Here is a 13732-nt window from a genome sequence, read left to right as displayed (position 1 = left end):
CTCTCTCTCTCTCTCTCTCTCTCTCTCTCTCTCTCTCTCTCTCTCTCTCCTGCTGCTGCTGCTGCCGCTGCTCTGGACTTTTATCCAATGAAATAAATTTTCTAATTTATTTCTCTTACAAATACTGTGCCTTTATTGAAAAAGTTTTAAAACTCAAGTCAGAACTTAACTCTTCTTTCATTTTCATTTGCTAAAACATTATATTCTCCCCAGAATAGCAAACTACTTACCTAATCTAGGTTAATCCTAGAACCTGCCCAGATATTGGCAACTTAACTGGGTCAATTGCATATTGTTTCCATTGGCTGAATTGTTGCCTCTCTATTGTACTACAATTTGGAATGAACCTTCTAGAAAAATTCCCAGATCGAGGCTTAACTGGTTTGCTTCCACATATAACCCAGATGTCATCTGGGAACTCCTCTTACTTCATAAAATCTGAGTGCCATTGGCTTAAATTCTCTATACTCTCCTATTCTATGTTCTGTGAAGTCCAAAACTCTTCCCAAATGGATAAGAATACAGGAACTACATAGTAACCAATTAAAAATCATCTATAGGGCTCCTCCTATTCTTTAGAAGTCCTTCTCAGCCTCCCCAAAATTCACAGGCTTCTCTCATATCCTTTTCCTTATAGCACCAAGTGCTACCTGCTCCCCAAGGCACCTCTCTCATCATATCTCTCCTCTTCGCCCTCACCTACTAGCAACAAGGTATCTTGGTAAGAGCCAACTTCCAGGGGTTTGGGTCTCATCTGCTCCAGGAAATTGCCTAGGTATTTTCCCTAAAGACAGCTTCATCTCTTAAGATTTTTTAGTGCTAGAAGTTAAGGATATAATTTTTATTCACATTTTATATATATTGGGCACGTCTGATCAACTGAACTTCTGGCTCTACCATTACAAGACTGAAACACCTCCTGAGAAAAAAACACATCCTGTGGGAAAAAGAATGCAGCTCTCTCAAGCTTGACAATGAAAGAAACATTTAATCCCTGGAAGGAAACAGAAATTATTTTCTGGTCTTGGGTCTATCACTTCAATCCATGTCCCAGTCGAGTTATTCCTTGAATTAATATTTGAAACTGACGGTATGAAATCTAAGTACAAACTAAAGACCATTTTCACCAAAGACTCTGTGCCATTTGACATATCTCAGCAGCATTTCTACTATTTCACAGAAATGGGAGAAAGCATATTTTTCCAGTTCACAGCAGTACTCAATGCAGCCTCGGCATCTCCCGAGCTCCAGTGGTTCAACTGTAGTAGGAAATATAATGGAACCTCATGGAAGCAGTGATGTCTGGGGAGCAGAAGTATAACCAGATGAAGTGAGACTGAGTAGAAAAAAGGAAAATAAATGATAGATATCAACATTGTGTTATCTGACCAGAGACTTCCAGGAATGCTTAGGAGGCTGGTTAGGAGATGGGGCGCAAGGATTTAGGATCTTGCTGGAATAAGTGGGATAAAAGCCAGTGAAATTTAAATCATTGCAATTGATCATTTGTATCCACAACTTGCATGTTCTAAAATCTCAGATAACTGGAAGAAACAGAAACTGTTTCCTTCATATATGCATAGAGAATAGAAAAAAAAGAAACTCCCTCCCCACAACTACCCCACATATACATTCTTCCAGAAGCTGTTAAATATTTTTAATACTCTCACTGTCTTCTTTGTATTATATACAATGGAAAACTTATCCTAAATGTGTATGATATGCTAGAAGTCATGATACTCCATGAGGTGGGTGTCAGGGGCAGTTGTGGGGGAATCCAGAAATCAAAAACAAAATAGAAACAGAAATAATAACTATACCTTATCTTGTGGCACCTAATATTCACAAAGAGCTTTTACAGACATTTTACCATTTTCAACTGAAAGGACAGGTCAAGATCATTCAAATCCAACTCAGCTTAAAAACAAACCTAAGAAGGTCAGGTGAATTACCTAAATTCACATGACTGGTTAATACCATACCTAAGAAACAAAAGAAAAGGAGAGGAAACTAAGAAATAAATTTCAAAGGAGCAAAGAGTTTTAATTTAGAAAAAAAGATGGTTAGGATTTCAAAGGCAGATATCTTAGAAAGATTAACAGCAATGTTCAGACAAAGAACAAGAAATTCTTTTGAGAGTTTGAATTAGCTAGATATGAATGTCAGGCACCAAAGGGCTATGCACCTTTTTTATTCAACTTATAAGTAGCCTACCCTATAACACTCATTATTAACACTCATTAACACACACACATAGAGTGCATTGCATGAAAACTCACAACAAATAGGGAGCATAAAGATAAAGAAGGCCGTGTCCGGGGTTTTAGGGGACAATGTTTAGACACCTGCGAGTAGTGCCATTGAATTTAGGAGGAGCCATGTGAATTCTGCAGCCCAGCACCTCTATACAAACATATACCATATTTATATTAAACCGTTGACAACCAGAAAGTAGACCCTCCACCCTTCACACAATGCCCCATGAGCTTAATGAATGCCTTGGGATGCAGAGAAGATTAGCAAAAATGGTAAATTCCTGGTAGCACCTAGCATAAAGTCTGGTTTTAATTAAACACACCATAGAATTTATTTATCGGTGATATTTTCTATGCCCCTCCTATTCCTACCATTCAGGTTACATGGATTCAAACACTTCGGTTGCATAATTTTGCCTATTTTGGAGCGTGGTATTCAAGACTTTCCAAGATCTGCCTTAGATACTCCCACTCAACCTTCAGTGCCAATAACTTCCAACATAAATGCAAGTGTTTGTACCCGATGCATCTGTTTATTGTATTCTGAATATCCACGCATAGCTCTACCACCTCACATTTGCTAATGCCATTTACATTTTTCTGTATGCCGAACCACATTAGTCATTTTTGCCCCTTCGAGGACAATCCCCTTTCTGTTACATGTGCTATCTTAATCATTCACTAGGCACCAAATATAAGTCTATCCCATTATTACATTCCTCTCTATTTTACCTTTTTTTTAAAGACATAATTAACATGTAACATCGTGTACATTTAAGGTGCACAACATGTTGATTTGATACACTTATACATTGCAATATGGTTACTCCCATAGCATTAGGTAGTACCTCCAGCATGTCACATAATGATCACTTCTTTTATGTGGTGAGAACATTTAAGGTCTAGTCACTTAGAAGCTTTCAAGTACATGATACAATATTGTTAGCTATAATCACAATGTTGTGCATTTGATCCCCAGAACTTATCTTCTAACTGCAAGTTTGTATCCTTTGACCTACATATCCCAAGTTTCCCATGCTTCCGCCCCTGGCAACCACCGTTCTACTCTGTTCCTACAAGTCTGGCTTTTTTAGATGCCACATACAAGTGATATCATATAGTATTTCACTTAGCATGGTACCCTCAAGTCCATTCATATTGTTGCAAATGGCAGGATTGATTTCCTTCTATCTAATAGCTGAATAATATTTCATTGTGTGTATATATGTGTGTGTATATATATCATATCTGTTGTTGGACACAGATTGTTTCCACATTTTGGCTATTGTGAATAATGCTGTAATAAATATGGGAGTGCAGATATCTCTTCAATATCCTGATTTCACTTCATTTGGATATATACCCAGAAGTGGGATTCATGGTTCATATTGTAGCTATATTTTTAATTTTTGTGGAACATCCATACTGTTTCCCATGATGGTCGAACCAATTTACATTCCTGCCAACAGTGCACAAGTGTTCCCTTTTCTACACATCCTCAACAACACTTGTCATCAGATAGGTGTGAGGTGAAATCTCATTATGGTTTTGATTTGCATTTCCCTCACAATTTGAGCAGTTTTTCATGTACCTATTGGCCATTTCTCCATCTTTGTAAACATGTCTATTTATTTCCTCTGCCTTTTTTTTAAATTGAATTGTTTGTTTTCGTAATTGAGTTTTATGAGCTCTTTATATATTTTAGATATTAACTCCTTATCAGATATATGGTTTGCAAATATTTTTCCTATTTCATAGGTCACCTTTTTACTTTGTTGATTATTTCTTTTGCTTTGCAGAAACTTTTAAATTTGATGCAGCCCCATTTTTGATTTTTGCATTTGTTGCTTGACATTGTCAAGACCAATGTTAAGGAGGATTTTACCTATGTTTTCTTCTAGGAACTTTACAGTTTGGCATCTTATGTTTAAATTTTTAATCCATTTTGAGTTAATTTGTGTAAGTGGTGTAATAAAGGGTGGCACTTTCATTCTTCTGCATGTAATTATTTAATTTTTCCAACACCATTTATTGAAGAAACTATCCTTTTCCCATTAGGTATTCTTGGCTCCTTTGGCAAATATTAGTTGACCATATATGTTAAAGTTTATTTCTGGTCTCTCAGTCTATTCCACTGGTCTGCATGTCTATGTTTGTGCCAGTGCTGTACTGTTTTGGTCACTGTTGCTTTGTAATATAGTTTGAAATCAGAAAGTACGATGCCTTCAGCTTTGTTCTTTCTCAGGATTGTTTTGACTAGTCAGGGTATTTTGTGGTTCTGTATAAATTTTAGGGTTTTTTTTTTTATTTATGTTAAAAATGCCATTGGAATTTTGATAGGAATTGCACTGCATCTATAGAAGGCTTTGGGTAATGTAGATGTGTAAACAATGTTAATTCTTCCAAACCATGTACACAGAATCTTTCCAGTTGTTTGTGTCTTCTTCAATTTTTTTTAATCAAAATCTTGTAATTTTCAGTCTACAGATCTTTCACTTCCTCTGTTAAATTTATTCCTAAGTACTTTATTGTTTTTGATGCTATTATGAATGGGATTGTTTTCTTTATTTCTTGTTCAGATAGTACGTTGTTAGTGTATAAAAATATAACTTATTCCTGTATGTTGATTATGTATCCTACTGAATTCATTAATTAGTTTCAACAGTTTTTTGGTTGATTCTTTAGGACTTTCTATACATTTGGGCATATCATGTACAAATAATGATAATTTTACTTCTTCCTTTCAAAGTTAATTGCCTTTTATTTCTCTATATCACCTAATTGCTATAACAAGAACTTCCAGCACTGTGTTGAATAAGAGCGATAAAAGTGAGCACCTTTGTCTTGTTCCTGAGCTTAGAGGAAAAGCTTTTCAACTTTTACTGTTGAGAATAATGTTAGCTGTGGGTTTTCATATATAACCCTTATTATGTTGAGGTAAGTTTCTTATATACCCAATTTGTTGAGGGTTTTCATCATGAAAGGATGCTGAGTGTTGTCAAATGGTTGATTTGCATCGATTGAGATGATCATTTGATTTTTATCTTTAATTATATTACTGCGACTCATCACATTTATTGATCTGTGTATGCTGAATCATCTTTGCATCTCAAGGGTAAATCCCACTTGATCCTTGTGTGTGATCCTTTCAGTGTGCTGATGAACTTGGTTTGCTAATATTATGTTGAGTTTCGCATCTATGTTCATCAACGTTCTCATCTGGCTTTTGTATCAGGGTAATGCTGGCCTCATAAATTGAGTTTGGAAGTGTTCCCTCCTCTTCATTTTACTGGAAGTGTTCAAGAGGATTTGTGTTAATTCTTCTTTAAAAGTTTGGTAGAATTCACCAGTGAAACCATTTGGTTTGGGGCTTTTCTTTCTTGGGATTTTTTTGATTACTGATTTAGTCTCTCTTCATTATTGGTCCATTTGTACATTCTGTTTCTTCAATTCAGTCTTGGCAACTTTTATGTATCTAAGAATTTATCCATTTATTCTAGTTTACCCATTTGTTGGGATTCATAATAGTTTTTATGATCCTATGTATTTCTGTGGTATCAGTTGTAATGTGGTATTGGTCTCCTCTTTCATTTACGCTTTTATTTATTTGAGTTTTCTCTCTTTTTTCTTAGTCCAGTGAAAAGTTCATTAATTTTATCTGTTAAATAAATAGATTTAGTTTTGTTGATTTTTTTTTCTATTGTATTTCTGGTCTCTATTTTATTTATTTCTGCTCTGATCTTTGTTATGTTTTTTTCCTTTTGCTTACTTTGGGCTTAGTTTATTGTTTTTTTCTAATTCCTTAAGGTATACAGTTAATTTGTTTGAAGTGTTTCTTTTTCCTTAATATATACATTTATCACTATAAACTTCCCTGAAAAAACTGTTGTTGAAGCATCTCACAGGTTTTTGGTTATTGTGTTTTCATTTTCATTTGTTTCAGGATACTTTTTTATTTCCCTTTTGATTTCTTCTTTAACTCATTGGTTATTCAGGAGTGTGTTAATTGCCATATGCTTGTAAATTATCTGCTTTCCTCTTATTGATTTCTAGTTTCATACTACTGTGATCAGAAAAAATTCTTGGTGGACAAGACTCTTAAGTTCCTTAGCACATGTTGCTGGATCCCACAACTACTTTTGTTCATGGATGGATGTCAAATTTTAGTTGTTAAAGTGGGAACAAGAAGGAAGGACATCTTAGGCCACTCTGACGTTGACATTGCCCAATCTCTTCCTTTACAATACAGTTTTCTACACACAGGGAATTCAATTAATGTTCAGTGGTGATGATGAGAAACAACACTGAATTCTGGGTTTTAGAACTTGCCAGAGATCTCATTTATACCATAAATATTTACTGTCAACCTACTGTGTACTACTGGGAATACAAAGATGGAATGGCAACTTTATCAACATGTGTTTTCCCTGGGAAATAAGGGCTCTCCCCTGAGAGGTTCATATGTGAGTTCTGTTATCCATGGTGGGACTGCTTAGATCAGCCTAGACCATTCTTGTTTCAAGAGGACCTGGGTGGAAAGAAGCTGTGGGTTTTCTACAGAGGGGTAAGAGCTGAGAGGAGTTTAGTCGGTAAGTGTCTCTCCCTTACCAAGGAATCATAAAATACAGAAATCCTCTCATTTCTGAATGGGAAACAGCATACATTTGTACCTCTTCCCCAACAGAGGGCACCAATGGCCAGATTACAGTAGCACCAGTCAATTAAGACTTTTTAATTTTATTTCTCCCACCTCCTCAACTTCTTTATCCTATAAGAGCAAGAAAAAGAAAGAGGGGGTAGTATAGGAGTAAAAGAATTGAATCCCTACCTTCTTCCCTGCTGGTCCCCAACCTCTATGTCAGACTTAAGATAGGAGAAGAGATTAAGATTTTAATTAGATATGAGATTGATATTTTGACTCACACTCTTTACAACAAGAAAATGAGAAACCTGTGGAACCTATAATGTCATCAAGATGTGGGACAGAACAATCTCTAGAATATATTTGAAGGCAGAGGTTGGAGAAAACTTATTTCCTCTGAGCTCAGTCTTTTTAATAAATTTGTTACACAAGACATAGAAGTCAATAAGATGAGAAATACCTCTACATTTTCAGGTGTTGTGTATTACATTCCCCTTATAAAAAGACTCTGAGATAAATTCCTTTCTCAGAAGGAGGTAAACCAAAGACTAATGTAAAGGTTTACCTCTGATGATCCTTAGTTTTCTGCCACCGTAGCCATCAAGATTTCTCTACCAGAATTCAGAGAGAATAGCCTTAAATTTTGGGCTTGATCACAATACCCTTGATCACAATACTTCAAAACTCATGAGGAGAACATTGAAGTTCTGCTCTCCTTTTCATTCTGGTGTTTTGTGTTTATATTTTGTTAATGGTGTTATTATTTTTGTGTGAATGGTCCTTATTGTTCTTGTATTTCTATTGTAAATTGTGGCAAGTTGTTTCCAAAACAACTGGTCTTACTAAAAATAAAGAAAAAGCAAGAGAAGAGAATGACTACCTAGGATAGTATGAGTGGCATTGTAGCAATAAAATAATCATGACATAACTATAATCATAAACCAATTTTTAAAAATTTTCCAGTTTTACTTTTCCAGAAATGCACATTAAAGGAAAGAGTTTGGGAACTTTTTCTTATAAAGCCTGGAGAATTATCTAATTAGAATCAGTATTAAATAATGTTTATGTGACTATTCATAATGTCAAAGTGCTTCCTATAGGAGGGGAATGCATCTCCTTTGGCTTTTCTAGACAGAGCTTTTAATAGAATACTTAAGACTCCTTCATCATCTATTAGCCATGTTTCAAACAACCAAAACAACATGTCTTTAAGATTATTTGTTATTTTTTAATAAGACATAGTCAAGTGTGAATTGACTTTTTGCTAATTTTAGTGGCATAACCTATAATGCAGTGCCAAGTTTCTTCAAATAATTTTTTTAGATAAAATATAGCAAGAAATGACAGGTTACATTAATTGAATAAAACATAACTCATCATCAATTAAGCTTTTCTTTTAATTTTAACACAAATGCTAGTTTTTTTTTTAAATTAGCTTTTATTAAAATGTGCTAGATATAAGTAACTGAAACACAGCCAAGATAAAATCAAAATGACCGGGAATAATACTTGCATTTGCAAGGGAAACAGATCTTAGATATGGAAGCAACCAAAATGCCCATCAACAGATGATTGGATAAAGAAGTTACAGTTCATATATACAATAGAATATTACTCAGCCATAAAAAAATGAAACCCTACCATTTGCAATGACATAGATGAACTAAGAGGTTATTATGCTGAGTAAAATAAGTCAGAAAGAGAAAGATAAATACCATATGATTTCACTTACATATGAAATCTAAGAAACAAGAAGAACAAATTATCAAAAACAGACTCACAAATATAGAGGACAATCTGGCGATAGCCAGGGTGGTTGAAGGAGTTGGGAGAAAGGGGTGAAAGGGTAAAGAAGTACAAATTAGTAGTTACAGTTGGTCACGGGGGGTGGGGAGCACGGCATAGGGAATACAGTTAGCATTAATGTAATGGCTAGGTGGAGAGCCAGAGGAGAGAAAGAGCAATCAGGGGGATCGCTTTATAAACTATATAAATGTCTAACCAATGTACTGTATACTTAAAACTAATAAAATAAAATTTTAAAAAAATCTTAAAATTTAAGTTTAAAATTAGAGGACAGATAAGTTTCACAAACTTTCATTCTTAAAGTCTAAAGATAGACTGTATAGGTAGATATATCTTGAGAATATTGGCAGATTGGTATTGGTACTTGGTGGTTTGGATGAGGCTCACCCCAAGGACTTGGAAATAATATTGCCTTCTGAAAAGTCAATCAATTTTCCTTCTACTTCTGTCTAAATGTAATAACCTAAGAACTAACCAGAAAATGGGTGAATGTCTTCAAATCAAACCTCAAGATTTGGGTCTCAGCAGAGTCCAGATTGTAACATAATATACAAAAAGAGGTAAAATAAGTCTTAAATAAACAAAAAGGTAACAAATTTGAACTTCATAATCTTTATACAGGTCTGCCCATGTTAGGGAGATGTTTGGTCAACCAACTTGAAGCTTTATAGTCCTATTGACAAGTCCTTCAAGCTGTTATCTGAGAGATTTGTCACAAGGTCATATAAGTCCCATCAATTTATGCTCTATATGCTCTCACTCACTCATCATTATAATGTGCTCTTTCGTGCTAAGATAGTCTATGACCATCACTAAGTGGATGTCAAAGGAAAATTCCTAGGTCCTGAAATATGGGCACAATAAAGGGAGGATGTATAACATACATGAGTATGACGCAGCAAGATTTTTCTGGATCCAGGTCTCAGACATTAAAGACAGGTGGCTGGTACCCCACACAGACTGCTCTGCAACGTTTGTCACCACCCTGAGAGCATTCCTGGGAAACACAAGGGTATATTCACTCTGTGCCTGTGATGCTATCATTATATTTTTGATATTTGATAAATACTGATTTATTGGTGTCTGTGGGTTCATTTCTGCCATCTTCATACTCAGTTCCAGACTTAAGATTATGTAGCTTGAATATAGGCAGAAATTTCTCTAATATCTTGATGATTTAATTTACATACATTCTTGTGCCCATTTCAGTCTCATTTGTTTCAATGTCAGTTTCAGAATATGAACCAATTTCTTAATCTGACAACGCCAGAGAATTGACAAGGATGGGTCTCTGGGCCCACAAAGTTAAGGAGAAGAATCTAAGATATTATTTTGAAATAATCCTGCCATATTTAGGATTATTACTGTTACTGTATAGGTTACCGTTCTTAATTTCAGGCAGTGAAATCCATTGTAGATTATTTGAAGAGGGAAGAATGTACTACAAGTTTTTTGGCAGCACATAATTTCAGGAAGAACTAGGAAAATAGAGAGAAGCAATACAACCAGAAGAAATGCCCACTTGGCATTCATGATGCTGGGGAACAGGCAGTAGAAGTTGCATCACAGTTGCCCTGGAAACATTAGATGCCTCTGACCTCAGATCAAATCTTTCCCACACAGTCACTACTCCACATCACTTCCTTCCTTTTTGCGTGACTCTGGTGAGCACTTCTGTTTGACTGAACCTGGATCACATGGAGAGCTCTAGCTGCAAAGAGGCTGGAAAATGTCATGTTTAGTTTTCTAGCCTTCAGTGAAGGCTCAGAGGAAGGGAGCTATAAGGGAGAACAGAGTGAGACTAGCAGTCTCTCTACAACTTTCTTACACAAATACATATAACCTGTAGTTTATAGGCCTCACACATGTATTACCATTTCACTAATAAAAATAAGGTAAGTATTGCCAAAAATAGTTTTATGCTTGGAATGGATATGAAAGTAAATCATGAAAATTCTTAGGATGTTTATGCCAGAAAAAATATATATAAAATAAACATAAACAAGGATAACTAAATATGGCTACCTTGGCATTTGCTAAAATCAAGAACTCCAAATCTGAATAATTTCAGAGCTGGTAGCATAAATATGTGAAGTACACACAAGAAAATGGTAAGCTTGGCAATACATGCGATACCCCTCCCTGTGTTGTTTACCTTCTATTTCAATGGAGGAAAATTTCCTTAAACTTTATGGTAGGGAAGGGGAAGAAGAGTATTAGCTGCAGTAAATGGTCTTTTCCGTCCCTAATCTACTTTACCAAGTCAGTGAACTTATCTCCTGGTGTTGTCAGCGTGGGCTGCTAACAGCTCACAGGTGCTCCCTCTTAAGAGAATTGCCAACAAGCAACACATTAGCCTCCCTCAGGAGACTATTTCCAGCCCACATATACAGCCTACAGCTGATGACTAAGTGATACAGAGGTTTAAAAGATCTAGTCCCCTAGGCCATGGTGTAATTCAGGCTCGGAATTCCCCCTGGGCTTCCACATCTCATCCTTACCTAGCTTTCCCAAACCCCTTGCCCTATCCAGCATCCCTCACTTTTTTTCTCCTGAGAGCATTCCTTCAATATATCACTTGACCAAGACATCGCTCAAGTTTTGCTTCCAGGGAACAAATATGAACTTAGAAAAACCAATATTAGTATTGTTGTGATAGGAAATAAATAGAAAATAATAAAGAAAAACAGGAAGGACAAATAATTAGTGAAGAAAAATATATGAGAACTAAACAGTATTAAAAATAAGGTAGATATATGTTAAACTCTAAATTCTAACAATAGAAAATAAATCTTTTTAATTGTAGATGAATCATGTTATGAAAATTGACCATACATTAGTCTCAAATAAAAAAAATCCATAAATTCAAAATGGAAATAATAACATTGGACATGATGCAATAAACCTAGATAATACAACTATAAAAATACAACACATCAAATTTATGAGATAGAACTAAGGCAATTTAGTTGCAATTAAAATGCCTATGGAAATTCAATTAAAGCAATTAAAATGCCTATAGAAATACAAATAGAAAATGAAAATTAATTAAATGCCCTATTTAAAAAGCTGTAAAAGGAAAACAAAAGAAGCAAAAGGGAATTAATAAAGATAAACAAAATTTAATGGATTCAAAAACAGAAAAAGAGTTAAATAAAATTGAAAAGTGTTAGCTGAAAATTTTAACATAGTTGACAGATCACTAGCTAACTTAATCCAGAAATAGAATGTAAAAGCAAAACTATACAAAATTAGAAATGACAAAAGAGATATAAACAATTTAAACAGAGTGATTTTTTAAAAAAATCATGAGACTACTTTGCAAAATTCTAAGCAAATCAATTTCAAAATATAGATTAAATAAATCATTTTCTAGAATATGCAACAGGGAATTCCAATTTTCGTTCCTCATATAAAGAATTTAGAAATTGCTGCTTCATCCTAACAGAAAGTCAAAAGCTGGACAAACTGAACTCTGGCAAGTATTACCGAGGCTAGATAATAAAGGTAACCTCATCATTGACATGTCATGCTAATAGAAGGGGCCTGTGGGATCATGTAATGAGAATGACACTTTACCTCTCTAGTCTTCCTCCTAGCCATGAGAAAAACATCAGACAAACCCAAATTTAGGGACATTCTACAAAATACCTGACCAGTACTCCTCAAAACTGTCCAGTTTAACAGAAAGTTCTATAAACTGCCAGTGACCAGAGGAGGCTAAAGCAGCATGATGGCTAAATGCAATGTAATATCTTGGGTAAGATTCTGGAACAGAAAAAGAACATTAAGGAAGAACTAGTGAAATCTGAATAAACTTCAGAAGTTAGTAGCAGAGCATCAATGTTAGACCCCTGGTTGTGACAAATGCACCACGGGCACTCTATGTACCCTAATTAACAGCAGGGAAAACCAGGTATTAGTACTCTTTTTCTATCTTTGCATCTCTCCTGAAAATCTAACAGTATTTTAAAATCAAAGTTTATGCTTAATGAGTAATTAAATTCTCTGTTTAAATACTTTCAACATTTGTGTCATTTCTTCCGCTCTAGAGAGTGCTTTATTTTGCTTGTGTTTCATAATTTTTGATCGACTGCCAGACACCTTACGTGGAATAGTAGAGGTTGAGGTAAATAATATTTGTGCCTAGAGACGGGCATGCCATTTCTCCTGTGAGGGTGTATATCCGATATCTCTTCCTATGTTGTTCTATCATCAGTGATTCATTCCACACATCCCTTCCCTCCATTAAGAAGGTTGATCCTCCACGGGTTTCAGATTGCTCAGTTGCCTTGTGTCCTTAGTTCTCTGATGGGTTTAGGAAAAGCTATAATTTTATTATTTATGCAGCTCTTTCTCATTGATAGGTAGAAGCATATTCTTTTCTGTTTTCTTTATCCTAGGAGTAAGCAGAACTCCAGGAGTTTTTTCCCTCTTTAACTTCATATGTACTATAATCAAAGATGCATGTAGGAGGAATGAAAATGGAGGAAGTAATTAGAATAGTATATTTTAAAACAAGAGATTCCGAATGTTTGAAAATTCACAGAATATTAACATTGGAAGGAATATATTAGAAACCATCTATCATAGTTTTAAAACCTTTAAACCATGTCCTCTTTTGTTAAAATTAAAATTTTACTCATATTTCTTCCAGGAGACAATTTCTTCTAGTTGAAAATTACTATGTCTTCTGTATATCCCCACCAATCAAAAAATATCAGTTGCACTTTTAGCTAAAATGAAAACCATGGAAATAATTTTTTATTTTACAAATAAAAATTATAATATTGAGAATGGTTTCAAACAATATAGCCATTCCTGATTCTGGTTAAAAGCACCATATGGAATCTTTCCCCTCCTCAGTTTGAAAATAATTCATCTATTCCAAACACTTCACTATACAAATACCCTCCTAGATATGTGGTTACAGAGAGAAGTAAGTGTATTATACATCAAGTTCTTTATACTGACACTACACACCAAAACAGTAGAGCTCAGAGACATATAAAATGGGTGGAGTGAGGAA

The sequence above is a fragment of the Pteropus vampyrus genome, unplaced genomic scaffold (assembly GCF_000151845.1).
Source record: "Pteropus vampyrus isolate Shadow unplaced genomic scaffold, Pvam_2.0 Scaffold33, whole genome shotgun sequence".
Classification (NCBI taxonomy): domain Eukaryota; kingdom Metazoa; phylum Chordata; class Mammalia; order Chiroptera; family Pteropodidae; genus Pteropus; species Pteropus vampyrus.
Note: the sequence above shows the minus strand (reverse complement) of the source record.